At 39.7% G+C, this 20,366-nt stretch overlaps 1 protein-coding gene across 5 annotated transcripts in view; it reads left to right on the top strand.

Moving 5' to 3' along the window:
• The window catches only part of DIAPH1 (diaphanous related formin 1), a 106,158-nt gene that overhangs the window by 2,004 nt on the left and 83,788 nt on the right, over positions 1-20,366 (top strand). The gene's annotated exons all lie outside the window — the stretch shown is intronic.

Genomic DNA, 20,366 nt, shown 5'->3' with positions numbered 1-20,366 from the left:
CTCTGTGACTTGTTTTCAAGTCTTTTTTTTTTTTTTTTTTTTGAGACGGAGTCTCGCTCTGTCGCCCAGACTGGAGTGCAGTGGCCGGATCTCAGCTCACTGCAAGCTCCGCCTCCCGGGTTTACGCCATTCTCCTGCCTCAGCCTCCCGAGTAGCTGGGACTACAGGCGCCCGCCACCTCGCCCGGCTAGTTTTTTGTATTTTTTAGTAGAGACGGGGTTTCACCGGGTTAGCCAGGATGGTCTCGATCTCCTGACCTCGTGATCCGCCCGTCTCGGCCTCCCAAAGTGCTGGGATTACAGGCTTGAGCCACCGCGCCCGGCCTCAAGTCTTGAGTATAATTTTATATGTACCCTATTTTATCTAACAATTGTTTATTTCACAAATTTGAGAAGTCTACTATGTGTGTGGTGCTGTAAGGTGAGAAACCTGAGGAAGCTCAACCCCTTTTCACCTGTCTTTTGGAATGTCCATGAAGTCTTCTATATGTTTAGTGGATTTGGCTAAGGGTTGTTGGTATTTGCTTTAAAGAGGGTGGGGCTGAACCAAGTTCTCTTTTCTTTCTGCGGTGTTAGTCTTAACCCTTAATCTGCTGAATTTTTAAGACTAGATAGCTCAGGTAATTAGGAAAATTGCATTAGTAGCTAGGGAATTGGAAGGTTTCTAGGTAAGTAGTGCTGCTTAACCCTTTTATTGCTAAATGTAACCTATCTCAAGGCATCAGAATATTCTTTCTTCCTCTTTTTCTGAGAACTCTGTGGAAATGAGAGATGAGGAGGAGCATTGCAATCCACTTCTCTTTGTGTCTCTGTATGTATATGTGGGTGGGTGGAGTGGGCGAGATTGCTGGTGTGCTTTTGATACCCGTGGCTTAGTTTTCTTGAACTATAGGCTAAAACTGAACTCAAAGCGCTTTCACCGCCTCCACCTTTTCTAAAGTATGTGTCCTCTGGAGCTCCATTAAGAATGTACTTTATAAAACTGCACTGGTTTGGACTAAGTGTGACCGAAGGTTGTTTGCATTTGAGGGATTATAATTCCTTTAGCTGCTACGTACCTTTCCTGGCTTATGCAGGTTCTAAATACGGATTAACTGATGAGAACACAGAGCTCACAAATTGTCTAAGATCTGCTCTTAGCCTCTGAGGCATCTTGTGTGGAAAGGAGATGGAGTCTCAGTTTAAAAGTGGTTGGGCATCATCTTTTAAAAACACATGATTGTTAGGGGTGCTGACAGTGAGTGGCTGAAGCCAGGCTGCCTGGTATTACCCCTGGGTTCTTCATGAGTCTATCTTCTCCCGGGCCATGAGCATACTGCTTCTCCAGCATTATTCCATTTCCTTTCACAAGTCCTTAAGGTGAAGGAAAATAAAAATTCTAGGTGAACAGAGGGTTTTCTGACTTTTCAGCAGTGATGAATGTGGGTGTCAAATAGACTGATTTCCAAAATGTACATAAGGGGAGTAAGTAGAACCAGGATGTTAGGAGACTGCAGAGTATGCCTGCATTTAATAGACTTTGCATGCATTCTCATATAATCGGGAAAGTGATACATTCTAAGAGAGAATATTGCTTCCTGATTTAACTAGGAGCATAACTTTGTAAAACATTAATTTTGGTGTGGGATTAGAGATAATTTTTTTTTTCCTGAGACGGAGTCTTGCTCTGTCCAAGGCTGCAGTGCAGTGGTGCCATCTCGGCTCACTGCAACCTCCACCTCCCGGGTTCAAGCGATTCTCCTGCCTCAACCTTCCAAGTAGCTGGGATTACAGGTGCGCGCCACCACACCGGGCTAATTTTTGTATTTTTAGTAGAGACAGGGTTTCACCATGTTGGCCGGGCTGGTCTCGAGTTCCTGACCTCGTGATTCTCCAGCCTTGGCCTCCCAAAGTGCTGGGATTACAGGATTACAGGTGTGAGCCACCTCGCCTAGCTGAGAGAATAATTTTTACTATTATTAAAATTAATGTTATTACAATTATTAAAATTTGTTTAATTTTGGATGCCTATATTGAGTTTTGGTCATGTTGCAGTCACGCAGTCTTCTAAATGCAAAGTAATAGAGTATAAATGTTTAGTTGTAGTCTCCTGTCCAAAAGGAGAGAAATGAAAGGTAAAGGATGCCAGGCAGAATTTTAAGCAGATATTAGGAAACAGAATATGAAAGAAGTGGAGTTCATGCAGATTTCTGCTTATATCCTCTTAAAACATGAACTTTAATCCAAAAGTTTGCAGAAAACTGAAAAATATACAGAGAGCTTTGCAAAAGTTTGCAGAAAACTGAAAAATATACAGAGAACTTTGTACACTTTTTTTTTTTTTTAAACAGATTATAAACGCAAGGATTATTTAGTTTGGAAAGAGGGAGGGGAGCCTACAGGAATGTTACTGAGATGTTTGAAATGACAGAATGATAGCTTAAAAATTTCTGCCATTCTTCCTGCCTTGTCTTAAGGACAGATCGTGAGTCTACTTGGTGTGGTTACCTGTACTTTCTCAAAGAAAATTCTCCCTCACGGGAGGCGAAAGTGAGGGACTGCCTTGGAATTAAAATCTCTGCCTTGGGAGAGGTGGTAAATTGTTTTAAAAAGAGCTGAAAATTTTATGACCGGTAAATTGTGTTTATTATGAAAGCTAAGAAAATAGTGAGACATAATTTAATTTTGTTGATGGGTGCATGGGTCAGAATAATTTTATTTCATGTGTCATAGAATAACCTTTTGTTATTCCCCAAGGCCCTTGGTATTTTATAAATGTATTGCCAGGTTAGTCTTGGGAAGTGTTATCTATCTTCTGTGAAATGTAATAGAGATTTAAAAGGTAAGTTAAATGTCACATATGATTTAGAAGAACAGGTTAAAATAATTTTTATTGATAAATACTAGATGTTATAGAGAAGCAAAGAGTTTGTATATGCAGGCTTATATATCCCTTTTTATGTCTCAGTAGCTGAAATTATTCATGGCTACAAAAATCATCCCCATTTTGAAGCAAACTTTGTATTACTTACTTAAGTGGTTTTCTTTTTTCGTTGAGCCTCCTTTTCTCAATGACCTTTGTTTGAAAGCAGTGGGCAAAAAATTCATTTTGTGCTACCAGCAAAGCATTGGATGTTTGCCCCTCCTTGGGGTTAGGTGAGGCAAAGCCACACTCTCCCCTTGCCTGACTGCCTGTCACCTCCTCCCTCTGTTTTTATTCCTTTCCTACTTCTGTGGTGGCTGATTTGAGCCCTATGAATAGCCAGGCCTTTGGGGAATTAGGGGCAGTCAGAAGCTATTGATACTAAAATTTCTTAAAACCTTTCTGCTAAAAATTGTAAAGTAAAGAATACTTTAATTACCATGAACATATTTTACTGTATTTTCTCCTTTATGTTTCCTTTTTTTTTTTTTTTTAACAAATTTCTTAGGATCCAGAAACCCTTTTTAAGAAAGTAAAAGAACTACTGAAGGAAAAGAGAAATAGACCAATATTTTAATGAATTTTACCAATGATTACAAGATAACTCTCATTGTTCTTTCAACTTTGAAATTCTTACTTCCATCCATTATTAAATCTTACTATGAATGGTACCCTTAAAACTTCAGAGTTGGAAGGAACTTTAAATGTCATCAAGTCCAAACACCCACTCAGTGCAACAGTCACTTCTTGCAGTTGTAGGTTGGAAACATCACGGGGCTAAGAGGTGGAAACTGGATAAACAAATGGTGGAGGAGGAGCAGAAATTTTGGATTCTGCATTTCCTTTACTAAATTTCAGGATCTTGGGAATGGCTGGAATAGTAGAAAGAGATTATGTAAAAGGAACAGATTTACTACAAGCTGTGAGACTGAAAGGAAAAAGATTAAAGAAATTGGCCCTCACGCCCTCTATTGCTTGGCGCTGTAAACAGTTAGGGAGAGTCAATTTGCCCTTTAAATATTTGTTTAAATTTCTTTCCTCCAAGGCGGGAATAGAGCAGATAAGGGAATGCAAATGAGAATTAGCATAACAGAATTGAATTAAAGGAAACATTCTCATATGGAAGATGGGAAAATTCCATCCTTGATGGTGGTTATGACTGGTCCTTAGTAGCTACCTGGGCATTTTGTTAGGGTGGCAAATACAGGTAGAGTTTATGGTGTCCTGTATAATTTTCTGGAGTTCTGATTTTGTAACTCATTTCCTGTCTTGTGAGTAGTGTCATGTGACGGCTTTGGATTTGTAATTTCTTTTAAGATTTAAAATACTGTAAGGACCCAAGACAGGATGATTTATAAACCATTTTTGATACTGAAGGTCACAGAAAACCAAAGAGCATACGTTGGTAGTTGGCCTTACGTCTTAGATCTGTCTGTGTTTTATTTTCACTGTCAGAACTTTAGGATCAAGTAGAAAAGATACCCTTCATCTCTATTTTTACAGCATTATTGATATATTTATATATATCACTGTATAATTAAAATACAATAAACTGCATATTTATTCATGAAACCATTTCTGTAGTCAAGATAATGAATATAGCAGCCACCTTCAAGTTTCCTGCTTCCCCCTTTGTTATCCTTCCCTCTCACACATCCTTGTCCTCCCATCTCCAGATTACCACTGACTTTCTTTCTGTAACTGTAGATTAGTTTGTGTTTTCTAGAATTTTATATAAATGGAATCATACAGTATGAACCCCTTTGCTGGGGGCTTCTTTTATTGTGATGTTTGGTCTTGTATAGATCAATGGCTTTTTCCTTTATATTGCTGAGTACTAGTACATTGTATGGATTTACACAATTTGTTTATTCATTTACCCTATTGATGGACATTTGAGGTGTACCCAGTTTCGGGAGTGCAGTTTTTGTCTGAACATTCACGTACAACTTTTTGGGCTGGACGTATGTCTTCATTTCTCTTGGGTAAGTACCCATGAGTGGAATGACTGGGTCATATGGTACATCTGTGCTTAATTGAGAAATTGCCAAACTGTTTTCCAAATTTGTATCATTTTTATGTTCTCACCAGCAATGTAGAAAAGTTCCAATTTCCTGTCAACTCTATGATCAGTCTTACATTTTAGCCATTCTAGTGGGTATGTGGTGATATCTCAGTATACCTTATTTATTTTTTATTTTATTTTTTTATTTTTTGAGATGGAGTTTCACTCTTGTTGCTCTGGCTGGAGTACAGTGGCACAATCTCGGCTCACTGGAGCCTCTGCCTCCCAGGTTCAAGGGATTCTCCTGCCTCAGCCACCTGAGTACCTGGGATTACAGGAGGCTGCCACCACACCCAGCTACTTTTTGTATTTTTAGTAGAGATGGAGTTTCATCATGTTGGCCAGGCTGGTCTTGAACTCCTAACCTCAGGTCATCCACCCGCCTTGGCCTCCCAAAGTTCTGGGATTACAGGCGTGAACCACTGTGCCCAGCCTCAGTCTGTTTTAATTTGTCATTCCCTAATGATGTTGAACATCTTTTCTTGTCCTTACTTGCTATTTATATCTCTTTCTTAAGAATCTGGTCGCCTGGGCGTGGTGGCTCACGCCTGTAATCCCAGCACTTTGGGAGGCCGAGGCGGGCGGATCACAAGGTCAGGAGATCGAGACCACAATGAAACCCCGTCTCTACTAAAAATACAAAAAAGTACTAAAAATACAAAAAAGTAGCCGGGCGCGGTGGCGGGCGCCTGTAGTCCCAGCTACTCAGGAGGCTGAGGCAGGAGAATGGCGTGAACCCGGGAGGCGGAGCTTGCAGTGAGCCGAGATCACGCCACTGCACTCCAACCTGGGGGACAGAGCGAGACTCCGTCTCAAAGGAAAAAAAAAAAAAAGAATCTGGTCAAGATTTTGCCCATTTGCTATCAATGTATCTTCCTTGAAGAATCTGCTCATGATTTTTCCTCCCTCCCTCCCTTTCTTCATCCCTCCCTTCCTCCCTCCCTCCCTCTTTCTGTCTTTTGTCTTTCTTTTGTCTGTCTTTCTTTTATCTGTTTTTCATTTTGTCTTTGAAATGGTGGTCTCACTGAGTTGCCTGCAAGTTGGAATGCAGTAGTGCAGTCATGGCGCACTGCAGCCTTAATCTCCTGGGCTCAAGGAATCCTGCCTCAGTCTCATAAGTAGCTGGGACTACAGGCGTGTGTCACCACTTCTGGCTGTCTTTTTATTTTCTTAACAGTGTATTTTGAAGAACCAAAAACTATTTTGATGGAGTCCAATTTTTTTTTTCGTTTTTGTTGTGTGTGTCATACTTCAAAAATCTTTGCTAAAATTATGGTCGCTAAGATTTTCTCCTCTTTTTTTTTTTTTGAGATGGAATCTCGCTCTGTCACCCAGGCTGGAGTGCAGTGGCACAATCTCGGCTCACTGCAAGCTCCGCCTCCCAGGTTCACGCCATTCTCCTGCCTCAGCCTCCTGAGTAGCTAGGACTACAGGCGCCGACCACCACGCCCAGCTAATGTTTTGTATTTTTAGTAGAGACGGAGTTTCACTGTGTTAGCCAGGATGGTCTCAATCTCCTGACCCGCCCGCCTCGCCTCCTAAAGTGCTGGGATTACAGGTGTGAGCCACCCTGCCGGCCTGTTTTGTTTTTTGTTGTTGTTAAAAGAGAATGGATCTCACTTTGTTGCCTGGGCTGGAGTGCAGTGGTACAATCATAGCTCACTGCAGCCTTGAAACTCCTGGGCTCAGCCTCCCTAGTACCTGGGACTGTAGGCATGCACCACCATGCCTGGCTAATTTTTTTCTTTTCTTTTTTTCTTTTTTTGAGGCAGGGTCTCACTCTGTCACCCAATCTGGAGTGCACTGGTGCACTGACAACTCAGTTGCAGTGTCGACTTCCTGGGCTCAAGCAATCCAATTGCCTCGGTCTCCTGGAGTATCTGGGACTACCGGCATGCACCACAATGCCTGACTGATTTTTTTATTTTTCATTTTTTTAATTTATAATGATGGGGTTTCACTATGTTGCCCAGGCTGGTCTTGAACTCTTGGGCTCAAGTGATCCTCCTAACTTGGCCTCCCAAAGTGCTGGTATTAAGGCATGAGCCACTGCACCTGGCCTAATATTTTTTGTTTTATTTTTATAGAAATGGGGTCTCGCTAGGCAGGGTACGGTGGCTCACGCCTGTAATCCAAGCACTCTGGGAGGCTGAGGTGGGTGAATCACAAGGTCAGGAGTTTGAGACCAGCCTGGCCAAGAGACCAGCCTGTCCAATGTGGTGAAACCCCGTTTTCTACTAAAAATACAAAATTAGGCCGGGCGCGGTGACTCATGCCTGTAATCCCAGCACTTTGGGAGGCCGAGGTAGGCGGATCACGAGGTCAAGAGATCGAGACCATCCTGGCCAACATGGTGAAACCCCGTCTCTACTCAAAATACAAAAATTAGCTGGGCGTGGTGGTGTGCGCCAGTAATCCCAGCTACTTAGGAGGCTGAGGCAGGAGAATAGCTTGAACCCGGGAGGTGGAGGTTGCAATGAGCCAAGATCGCACCACTGCACTCCAGCCTGGCGACAGAGTGAGACTGTCTCAAAAAAGTAAAATATGAAAATTAGCTGGGTGTGGTGGCGGGTGCCTGTAATCCCATCTACTCGGGAGGTTGAGGCAGAATTGCTTGAACCCAGGAGACTGAGGTTGCAGTGAGCCATAGATCATGCCGTTGCACACCAGCTTGGGCGACAGAACGAAACTTCAACTCAGAAAAAAAAAAAAAAGAAAGAAATGGGGTCTCACTATGTTGCCCAGGCTGGTCTGGAACTCCTGGCCTCAAGTGATCCTCCTGCCTTGGCCTCCCAAAGCGCTGGGATTACAAATGTGAGCCACTGTGCTCGGCTGCTCTCTTTTCTTCTAGAACTTGTATAGATTTAGCTTTTAAATTTGCCTCTTTTCTATTGTGCATATGTGAGTTCCACACATTCACCTTGGGATATAAATTGTCACCTGTGGTCAACACAGAACATTTCTGATACTCTGAGGATTTCGGGACTTTCATTTCATTTATCGTGGAAGCATTTTTTTTCTTGTTAGGTGGTGGTGGTAGCAACCTTTTGTTTTCCTGTATTCAGTATGCTACAGATTGTATAATGCCAGTCTTCCTGTTTATAAATATTAATGAATGTTTAGCATCTTTATAGATAAGGAAAATTAATTCGTTCTGGACTAGAATAAGGAATAACAACAATAACAGTAGCAGTAGTAAAAGCAGGTGTTTGTTGCATACTTAACTGTATCCCTAGTGCAGTGCTAAAGAGCCTTAGATTTATTATCTCATTAATCTCTACATTGACCTTAAAAAATAGGTACTGTTATTATTCCTATTTTATAGGTAATGAAACTGGAACTCAGATCAAGCAGCCAGCTTGATGACATTGAACTAGTTAGTTACAGAGCTAGGATTGATACCTAGGTCTAGCTGATTCAAAACTCATGGACTTATTCACTACATTATACTGACAGTTTATGTGTGTCCGGTTTTTGTGTCTGCAGTGTAAGAGTATTCACTGCTAGGAATTTCTTAGAAAATTTTGGTGGTATTCCCTTAGAGTTCTTTGGTCATCTGCAGTCTATCAAAATGAACTGGATTCTCCTAGAGTTCAGCTGGCAGGAAAAAAGTACTAGGCTTAGATGTAAAAAGGGTAGTGGCTAAATGCCTGTTTTTTTGCATTTAGTAATTTAGACTTTGAAGCCATTGGAAGAATCTTAATTAAACATTTTATAGGCATGAAAAAATAGCTTTTACAGTACTTGCAAAACCTATCTTTCCCTTGGCTCATGAGTTATTAGGATGATGCTTAAATTATTATTTTTTAATGTAACTATCTATCTCCTTTGTAAGTAGAACAGCTCTAACAGCATCACCTGTCAGGAGTTTTAGTTGTTTAAATTGCTGAGAGCCACAAGTAGTGGTAACAATGTTACAGGGAGGGGGAAGCTGTTACTGGACCATCTCTATAGTTATCCTTTTTATATTTTAGGTTTGACGTTTGGTATTCTTAAAGACCTCTGTTTGTGCCCCTGAAATTTGACTGTTGTAATGATTGCAAATGACTAATAGCCAGAATCTCTTCTGAGTCTGGGAACTGCTGAAGTTTGTTCTTTAGACCTGGCAGTTATTTGCCAGTGGTTAATAATTAAGACATTGGCACAGAGGTCCAAGTACCTGGAACTGGGATTTGTTTCTGGTGACTGGTGGTGAGGAGCAGGGAATAGAGTTTCTCTTGATTTCCTGAGTCCATACGTATCTACTCTAGATCCAAAGACTGACCAAGAAGTCATGAGAGTGTCCTATCAGGTTCAGTTCTTGCTCTTTAAGAAATTGTAATTTCAACCATGCCTATAAAAGAGGGATAGGAAAAGCTCTAAGGCTACGATCTTAGACTTCAGATGCTGTAGAAATTCATAGAAGTGAGGGAATTAAGTGGAAAGGCTACTGGAGTGACAGAAGACCTAAGTTTCAAAATCTTAGAATGCTAGAGTCAAAAGGATGCTAAGAATTATCTAATTCAGCGCCTTTTGTTTTTTAAGAGTCAGAGTCTTACTCTTGCCCGGCTGGAGTGCAGTGGTGCAGTCATGGCCACTGCAGCCTGGAACTCCTGGGCTCAAACAGTCCTCCCACCTCAGACTCCAGAGTAGCTGGGACTGCAAGTGCACGCCACCAGGCCCAGCTATCAACCCCTTTACTTTATAGATTAAGAAATGTCGACATAGACAAGCGATCTGTCCAAATTTACATCTAGAAATAGAACCTTTATCTCCCACCCCCTCTGAATTATTCTTTCCATACGTAGCTGCTTAGTTGTGTCTTTACCACTAATTAACCATGTGAACTCTAAGCAAGTTATCTTACTTTTCTTCGTCTTTTTATCTCTTGTAAAATTAGGGGGTTATTGTGAATCATTTCTAACATCTCTGCTAATGCCCCAGATTCTGTAAATGACCCAGAATGTAATTGCGGGCAGTGTTACTTAGCTTCCTAGAAGATGGGGGATATGACTGGGTCTTGAATAAAATCCAAGATTTGGCAGAGTAGAGAGGGAAAGGATTCATGAGATGGGGAGCAGTAGAACAAAGGCTTATGTGTGAATGTGTGACTGTAGTAAATAGAAATGGCCTGATGATAGCAATTATATGCAGGTCAGTAGAACCATTTAAGAAAGGTAAAGCCACTTCATAGAAATTATTTTATCCCTGGTAAGGGCTTTTAGGTTCCGTTTCTATAAAAACCTGCAGAAAGCAGGATTGAAAATTAGTGTTTTGTAACAGGTTGTAATACATGTTGATGTCCATTTTTGGCCATGTGATACGTGGTGATGACAGTAAGTAAATTGGAATATCCAAGAATGAATAGTGTTAAGGTCAGTTTTCGGCAAGTTATTTCCGCTACTTAGATGGAGTTTAAAAAGTTAAGTTTATTTGATTTTCAGTCCTTATCAATTTTAATACATCGATCTTTGTAGACTTTCAGAAATTAATCTAGATTTTAAAAGATACGACTCTTCAGCTGGATCTCAAGGATATATACGAAAACTATGGGCTCAGATGGGTAATGCCATTGTGGAAACAATCTGAGTCTATCTTTGGGCCCTGTTGTTTCTTCTCAATGTTCTCTAATACAGTACAATTTAGCTTTTGATTGCATGCTTATTTGAAGTATTCTTATGTCTTTCTTGAATGCAAAAATATATGTTTATATCTTATTCTGGGGTCTTATCTCCCATGTAGATTGTAAGGTTTCTAAGAGTAGTGGTAGTATTTAGCTCATGTTAGTTAATATCCTTTATGTATTTTATATTTTAGTTTTAATGTTAACCTTGGGCATCTTTTTTTTTTTTTTCCCCTCATCTTAAGGTTTGCTTTCTTTCTTTCTTTTTTTTTTTTTTTTTTGATAGCCTTGGGAATCTTATTATATTCAAGGCTCTCTTTTCTGTGATCTAATATAGGAGATTGACAGTTTTGAAAACATTAATTCTCTCTCACCAAAGTAACTATGGGGCAGAGAGAATCACTAATGTAACTGTATCTGATCAGAAGAACTCTGGTGAGAAGAGATTATTATTTATCTCTGGAGAGAGATATAGTTTTGACTTGTGTTTAATGAAATAACATGTCTGTAGGATTAAAAAAACCTCTACATTATTTTATATAGTGTAAGGCTATCAACTTTTATTATTAAAAATGAAAGCAGGCACTTTGGGAGGCCGAGGTGGGCAGATCACCTAAGGTCAGGAGTTCGAGACCAACCTGGCCAACATAGTGAAACCCAGTCTCTACTAAAAATACAAAAATTAGCCAGGCGTGGTGGTGCCCACCTGTAGTCCCAGCTACCCCGGAGGCGGAGGCAGGAGAATTGCTTGAACCCGGGAGGTGGAGGTTGCGGTGAGTCGAGATTGCGCCATTATACTCTAGCCTGGGCGACAGAGCGAGACTCTATCTCAAAATAAATAATAAAAGTGAAAGCAGGATTTAACTCAGTGCCCTTAGGGATTGTTAACATACATTTAAAGTGAATGCTAAGTTCCCGTATTATTTGAATCTATTAATATGATCTTTAATGGCTACAGAAATATTAAATGAAGAGAACAAGGGAGAGTTTTCAAGTCCTCAGGATATGTCTGGATATCCACAAAAAGTACTAGTGGCAGTAGGAGTGCACCATTTTTTTCATAAGCACATATACTCCCACCCAGAGCTATAAGAGTTTCTTCAGTTCCTTCATTTGGCCGTAGAAGCAAAATAGTTTTGGACTATTCTAAAATTATTTCATCTTGCATGGGGCCTAGAGGGATATTTTTAGTTTTCTTAGTTTTTGTGAAAGATGTGTGTCAGGCTTAGAGGTCTCTAGTGATTTCTTTCTTGATTCTTGTATTTTTAAAAGATGGGAGTTGGTCTTAGTTAGCAGCTCTTTGCATCTGCCAGTGCTGTTCGTTACTTAGTTCTAGGTCTGTGGGTGACGTCTGTTTCCTGTGATGGAAACCGCAAGAAGAAGTGGTGAGAAGCCACTGTAGGATACGTATTATCAGGCAAGCAGCAGGCATTGGGCTGCCCTCAAAAAGAGCAGTAGTACCTAAGTACAGTCTTTAAGAAGTCGAAAGAGACCCTAGAAATGATCTGACCCAGCCTCTTGAAATGAGGAGGACACTGAGGCCTAGTGGTATTAAGTTGCTCAAAGTCATATAATTAGATGACTTAGTTTTAGACTCCACTAATATTTTTTTCAATATTCTTTCTCACATTTCTTTGTCATTGCTAAACTTTGTAACTGTGCCTTGTCAGAGTGTTTCCTTAAGCAAAATACCACTGGAGAAGAGTAAATATTGATAGGCATTTTGTATATAGGAACTGGATGATGATGTTTTGCTTTTAGATGATGTGCTAATGATTTTTTATGTGTGCTTTTTTTTGAAAACATATATATTTTTGAAACAATATGTAAGAACCCCAAATTTCTATTTTTCATTTTTATGTTACATAGTGTTTGTATATTTTAGTCATTATCTCTATGCACAAATATTTTTACAACATTGCCTTTATAGTTTACAAATGTTTTTTGCTTTTAAAATAGTGTCATAAAAATTTTCCAGCTTTCTAATCTTTGAAAATTGCTACCTTAATTTGAAATGGAAATGTATGTGTATTCTAAAAGTGATAGTTTTTTTCCCAAGAAAATACAAATGCATATAAAAAGAGTAAAACAGCCCTGTACTTTGTTTTTCAGAAATTAGTTTTTTTTGATGGTTAGAACCAAAGAGAACAATACATGATACATGGAAGTTTCTTTGGATCCTAAGTACTTTGGTGTGAAATTTTATGTATGTTTGTGTTAGAACATAGTTCAACCCAAGTACAATTGCCAGAAGTATCAGAACAACCTTATTTTAATGCTTGCTTATATTTCTGGTGATAGAGAAATAATAAGATTTCATCTTCATGCTCTTCTCCCCTCCTCCCTAAGATTTTTTCAAAATCTTATTCTGGATGTGTACCAGGCCAGAAAATATTTACTATGGTTTCATAGGATCAAGTCTGGCTTTTTCAGTAGTAGTATAATTTTTGGATTAGTTAAGCGGTTGTCAGTAGGGGTAGGATTATTTCTGGATATTCAGGAGTGGTGTAAGGATAGAAAAAAGAGATTATTTAGAAATGAAAGGACTTTGGGAGTGGGATTTAAAACAGGGTGTCCTCATACTTGGTGCCTGTATGTAGAAGCGGTAGCAGTTGCAGAAACTTCCTGCTGTCTGCTAGGCCTTGGGTGTGTCACACACATGCCCACCCTCCAGGAAGAGTAGATGTCCTGCTACTCACATCATAACATGGGAGGAGAAGACAGTTGCTACGGCGATTGGGAAACAGCATTCCTGAGTCACTGACTATTTCTAAATGAATGGACAACACCTCTTTTTTTAAAGGAGCGATCACAATCTTCTCTAAGCCCAGGCAGCAGAGGGAGAGGCCTCGTAAGAAAGGAAGAGCAAGTATCAGTATTTGAAGTTGGAGAAATATGTTGAAATTTTGGAAAAATTGGTTAACATTATGTTTTGTTTCCTGTACATGTATTCAAAAGTTGTATTGGAACCTTAGAATGTTTGAAAGGAAGGAAGCTTTGCTTACTGTTCTCTCCCCAAATGACAGACTATGCATGCTGGCTTTCACCTCCTGGACAGCGGAAGATACCGGTGTGCCTGCTATACCTTGTGATAACTTGATAGGAAAGTAGGACTTCCAGACTCTGAGCACTTTCTCTATTGTTTGCCCAAACCATGCGTGCTTTATAGTGCAAGGGCTAGCACTTTGTGTGGATGGACTTGGAGGAATGCAGCATCCTCAGCCTGGTTTCTACCTGTTCTGCTGTGCTGGAATAGTGAAACCAGCGTGGCCTTTCCTCTTTCCCTCTGGGCTATCAACTACCTAGGATGTGGGCTGCCAGTTGCAGGACTGTAGGATGAGCTGAGCTGTAGGCAGAAAGTTACTTTTTCCCTTTCCCCAAGATACTTGCCTTCTTGGACTATTAGAGAAGTGATACTTTGGACCTGTTAGAGGATCTAATTCTAATATTAAGATAGTTTTCCCCTCATTTTAATTATAATTGGGAAATAAGGTTTATTGGAAAGCAGACTCACCAACAGTTTTAGACAGTTGTGCAGGGCATTAAGTTAGTTGCTTAACATTTATAAGTAAATTATTTCAAATTTATAAGCAAATTATTGAAATACAGAATGGACTACAGTTACTACTGTTCTTTATATGGCATTTCTAACTTCTGCTTGACATTGGCCACTGCCTAGAATCTTTCATTGCTCCCGGGTGGGGTTAGGAAAAAGATGCTGATTTTGAAAGGCAGGGGTAGATTGATAGAACTCTTTTAATTAGGAATGAAAGATCTTGGACTGTCTTCTGTGTTTCCTTTGTTGGCTGTTGTATGAATTCTAACAAGTTTATTTATTTATTTATTTTATGTTTTCTCAGCTTTACTGAGGTATAATTGATACACAAATTGTTTATATTTATGGTATACAACATGATGTTTTGATATACATATACGTTGTGAAACTGATGAGTTTAACTCTCCAGTGCTTAGTTTAGCTGTGGGGCTGCTGAGGCACTATGAATCAAATAGAGGAGCTGCTACAGTCTTACCTAATCCTTCAGCACTTTTTTCTCAGTGGTCATGGAGAACATGAGCCTATCATTTCCATTCTGGGGACTGCTAGGTAATCTTCAGCCTTCTTTCCCTTAAAGACATTTAGCTTTTCTAGGTTTATAGTTTATATTTTTAAATGCCTGGTCATTTTGTGCCCCTCTTCTAGACTTTCTTTCCTCTGAGATACCCTTTTTCTTTCCTTTATTTTCTTTTTGAAGTGGGTACTTCAACTCTACCAACTCCTGTGTAGGCTGCAGGCACCAGTAAGTGGTGATGTCAGAATCTAGTTTGTTTCTCTGTAAATGCTAGATGAAATATTGGTTCAATTGCTGTTGTCTTTGGGCCATTGCTTGAAAATGGAAGGGAAAGTTCTTCTGTGCATTTAAAGTTGTCCATTATTTCATTTTCCCTAGTTCTAATTGACTTCTGTGTAAGGAGTGGGAATTGAAGAAGGGAAACTAGCCAGTTTCAGTGGTTCCATCATATATTATTTAACTTTTACAAAGTACTTTGCAAAACAAAGTGCTTTATATCCATTTTATTATTTATTCTTCATACTAGTCCTCTGAGACAACATAGCCCTAGAGATAGGAAGACTGAAACTGTGGTTGATTTTTAAAAGCTTACCCTGACTTTACATTCCTTTAGTGGAAATGTGATAAATTTTGTGGCAAAGCTAGATCAGGCCTCAATGGTAATTGAATTCAAGTCCCTATTATGGCCCTCTGTTGCCTCAGTACCCTAAGGAGCTATGTCAGTCCTGAATAAAGAAATTAATCAGAGCTGGACCCTTATCTCTATTCTGCATGATTCTAAGTGACATGTGCCTTACCTTACCTGTTCTTTCTGGGTAGGTAGATTAGGATATAAAAGGAAATTATTTTTGGCTGTAGTGATACTTATTTCCCATTTTACCCATAGGTAGACTTTGTCATGATTGTGGGCTTGTTTTTCAAAGGAGGTAGAAGACCCCCTAGTTGATATGCTATCCCATAATTGAATATTTTCTCCAAGGACAACTCACAGATATGTCCTGTGGGCTTCAGTCAAGCAAGGTTCCTTGGTCTCATTCATAAGGAAAGACATTACTCTTGAAAGTTTGATCTAATGGTTTACTGAGCTATTCATAACGATCATAGTGTGCTGTCATAGACCTTGACTTGAAACTTACTTTTCTCAATTTGAGTAGAGTAATGAAAGAATAAATATACTGTGTTTCGGATGATGCTCCTAAACCTATACTGATGCTAATTTTAAAATGTATTTATTAAAATGTGGGCTACATCATTTGAATAAGACATGATTTTACCCTCATGCAATTAGTCTGGTTCACAGAAAAATTTACAACAAGTGTTCTGTTAAGAAGGTTCCAATATAGTCCGGGTGCGGTGGCTCACACCTGTCATCCCAACACTTTGGGAGGCCGAGGAGCGTGGATCTCTTGAGGTCAGGAGTTCAAGAGCAGCCTGACCAATATGGTGAAACCCTTTCTCTACTAAAAAAAATAGAAAAGTTAGCCAGGTATAGTGGTGTGCACCTGTAATCCCAGCTACTTGGGAGGCTGAGGCTGGAGATCACTTGAACCTAGAAGGCAGAGGTTGCAATGAGCCAAGATCACACCACTGCACATTAACCTGGATGACAGAGTGATACTTCATGTCAAAAAAAAGGGAGTTCTTTTTTGTGTGTGTGTCTAAGATTTTATTTTTATTTTTTATTTTTATTTATTTATTTTTATTATACTTTTAAGTTCTAGGGTACATGTGTACAATGTGCAGGTTTGTTACATATGTATACATGTGCCATGTTGGTTTGCTGCACCCGTTAACTCATCATTTACATTAGGTGTATCTCCTAATGCTATCCCTCCCCCTCCTGCAACCCCACGACAAGCCCCAGTGTGTGATGTTCCCCATCCTGTGTCCAGGAGTTCTCATTGCTCAGTTTCCACCTATGAGTGAGAACATGCGGTGTTTGGTTTTCTGTCCTTCTGATAGTTTGCTCAGAATGATGGTTTCCAGCTTCATCCATGTCCCTACAAAGGACATGAAATAAAAGGGAGTTCTAATATAAAATATTTAGAACCTGGCTTGAGTGAGTCCTTTAGTTACTTTTGTGTAATAATTGTGGCTAAGTGTATAATTTATAGACAACGAATAGATTTTTCCTTATGCCATACTGTTGGCGTAAAACATTCACTAGTCTATCTTCAGGTATGTATTTTACAAGAAGTCTTGCAGCACATTTGCCTTTACAGAATGATCTCTCACCACTCCATTTTATTTATGATCTCAGTGGTCATAAGAGGTATGTGTGGGGGGTTAGTAAATGGGGGAACTGAAGCATGAATAATTAAACTTGTTTGCTCAAAATCATACTTGTAGTTTTCTAGGAAACCAGAAATAAAAATCAGGACTCAAGAGCCTTTTCCTTCAGCAAAGTGCTGGATAAATTCCAGAGTTCAGCAATTTACTTAATGTATTAGTTTCCTATTGCTTATAACATCACCCCAAACTTACCAGCTTAAAACACATTTATTAGCTCATAGTTCTGTTGGTCAGAAGTTTGGCATGGATTATGTATCTGGGTTCTCAGAATATCACAAGGCTGAAATCAAAATGTCAGGCTGGGCTGAGTTCTTACCTGGAGGCTCTGGGGGAAAATCTGCTTCCAGGCTCATTCAGATTGTTTGCCAAATTCAGTTCCTTGCAGTTATAGGGCTGAGGTTCCTATTTCTTTGCTGGCTGTCACTGGGGGACTGTTCTCAGTACCCAGAGGCTGCCTCTAATCCTTGCCTTTTGGCCCCATCTACCTTCATGCCAGAAATGGCATCCCGAATCCTTGTGTCTCTGACCTCTAGATTTAAAGGGTTCATGTGATTGGGTCAGGCCCACTTGGATAATTCCCCTTTCTTAAAAGTCAGTTGTGCCTGAGCCAGGCATGGTGCTGTATGCCTGTGGTCCCCACTACTTGAGAGGCTGAGGCAGGAGGATTGCTGGAACTCAGGAGTTCAAGACCAGCCTGGCAACATAGTGACCTTGTCTTAAAAAAAAAAAAAAAAAATCAGTTGTACCTAAAATGTAATCTAATCACAGGAGTGATATCCTATCATATTCACAGTCCTGATGATTATACAGGGTATGTACATCAGGCTAGCAATCTTGGGGGACGTCTTAGACTTCCACCTATCACGTTAAACATGTTCTTCACACTAAATTAGCCCATGAGCAAAGGTGGATGTCAGAAAAGAGAGAAGTAGGAGTGGACTGTGTATACTGAGGGAGTTAGTGAATTGTGTTGTGATTATACATATAAAAAAGCCTGGCTGGGCATGGTGGCAGGTGCCTGTAATCCCAGCTACTCGGGAGGCTGAGGCAGGAGAATCACTTGAACCCGGGAGGCGGAGGTTGCAGTGAGCCGAGATCATGCCATTGCACTCCAGCCTGGGCGACAAGAGCAAGACTCTGTCTCAAAAAAAAAAACAAAACAAAAAAAACACAAAAAACAAAAACCTTTGTAGTTCCTACGGATCCTGGGCCTCCCAGAATCATCAGAGTGTAAGGACCAAGTGGCATTCAGCTGTGCTGTTCTGGTGGTAGTCTGTTTAGCCAAGAACTCAAATATAATTGTAGTTGTCTATTACAAGTTAGCCTTAACAAAATCTTTAGAAAGTAATGAAATATAGGCTTACAGTGTGGGTTTTTATTTCCCGTGTGCTAGCTACATGGTTCTTGCAATTACTGTCCATGATTAATTGTCCATGTGAAGCACAGAAGTAGGAATTAGAAACACTTTTTGCTATGTAGAATGTACTCTGTGTTCAGAGTAATGTTTAGTCATACTCTCTTTTTAGATCCCTGCTAACCTCTCTGCTGCTAAGAACTACCCAGTTACCTTTTGCTTGGCTGCATGAGCATCCTGTGCCAAGAGACCATGCTTAGTTGTCTGAGTGTTCTCTGGGTAAAGTGAAAAGTTAAAGATTCAGAGAATCAAGTAGAGGTAAATCAGTCTCTTGGATGAGTTTTCTTGTGTCTTGAATTTACAATAGGTTCAATTCTGTTACTAAGCAAACAGAGGGAGCCTCTGTGCAGAAGACTGCCATTGGCCTGTTTTTAAAAAGCTGAAGTATTAATACACACAACCGCTACCACCGCAAGAACAAATCCAAATATGCAAAATAAGTTTTAAACTTCATTTATGTTTTCTGATAATAATAATCAGGGTGTTTCAAACTCATTAAGTTATTTATTAGCTTGGCCTTACAGGGAATAAATACCTTGGGGTCTTTTGACTTTTTTGTTGTTGTTGTTGTTGTAAACTATTGTAAAGTATCTAGGAAGTTTCTAATTTCCTGTAGATGGTACCAAAAGATTTATCTTACCACATATTACATTAGGATGTGGTAACTGAATCAGAACTTGAATTACTCTCTGGAAGGGGGGGAGTAAAGGGACAGCTTTTAATTTTTATGTTGATGGATGGTCTTAGTGCAGAGAAGAACCCAGCCAAATACATTTATATTTGATGCTGTTACTTTTGATGTACTCCACCTTTGAGCAATTTGTATTGATTTAAGTAAGATTTGATAGCATTGAGAATCTTTTGGAGAAGTTTATTTTAATACATGCAATTCTATTAAATTATTTTCCTGCACCAGCTAATGACTTTTAGACATTTATCTAGTCATCTAATTCTGTTGCATAAAAACTCCTATGGAATAAATGTTTTTCTACCCCTTTAAAAATATTTTATGTTTTCATTAATAATTATTTGCATATAAATGAAAGATAGAAAACATAAGAAACAAAAATCTAATGTGTGTATAAAAGGTGGCATTGCCACTGTTAGATGGAGTCTTCCGGGCAGAGAAAAACTGAATACCATCTCACAGTCATAGACCAGGTTCAGATTCTCTGAGTGTTTACAAGTGCACCTAGATTCTAAGGACATCACTTGGCCAGGACATAATAAGTAAGACCTGGGAAACGGTTTGCCACAGTTGAGCATCTGGCAGGCCTGCAGTGAGGGCCAAGTACTAGACATTCAACAGGAATATGGTCAGGGGAGTACACTGCTCTGTATTTTCTGCTTCTGAGCTTACCGTATGCAACCTCCAGATCTCCTGAATAAGTCGAAGCGGGAAAGTTCTGTGGGGTGGAATGAGTATCCTTGACAGTCCAGGTAGTAGAGCAGAGAAGGAAAGAAAAAAACTATTAACGTGGTCCAGACAGGCCAACCATCTGGGTCAGGTTCACCCAGGTATTGTCTATTTTAAAAGCCAGAACAAAAGCAGATGATGGTGATGACAGGCTTCAAGGGTCTGGCTCAAGTCTCATTGCTCCCTTTTAACTGGTGGTTCTCTGTACTTGGCACATACAGTCATCCTGGAATCTTTATCCCAGGGATTTCCTTCAATTTCCTCATGTGTTAGGTTTCATTTCCTGTATTTCAAGTCTTGCACTTTTTTGGTTCGCATCCTCTTTTTGGTGGAGCAAGTCCTACAGTAGCTTCCTGCAGTATATGGGAACAGGTTTTTAAAGCTTAAATGCCTGAAAATGTCTATTCTAAGCTGACATTTGATTGATAGTTTTTGTTGGGTATAGATTTGTAGTTTGGAAATTATTTTTCTTCAGATTTTTAAAGGCCTTGTTCCATTGCCACCCAGCTGTTGATATTATTGTTAAGAAACCCAGAACTACTCTGATTCCTTTATATATGACCTGTTTTCATCCTTTCTGTGGAATTTTGTAGGATTTTGTTTGT

Source organism: Papio anubis, chromosome 5 (genome assembly GCF_008728515.1).
Source record: "Papio anubis isolate 15944 chromosome 5, Panubis1.0, whole genome shotgun sequence".
Lineage (NCBI taxonomy): Eukaryota > Metazoa > Chordata > Mammalia > Primates > Cercopithecidae > Papio > Papio anubis.
This window is presented reverse-complemented; position numbering and strand designations above follow the sequence as displayed.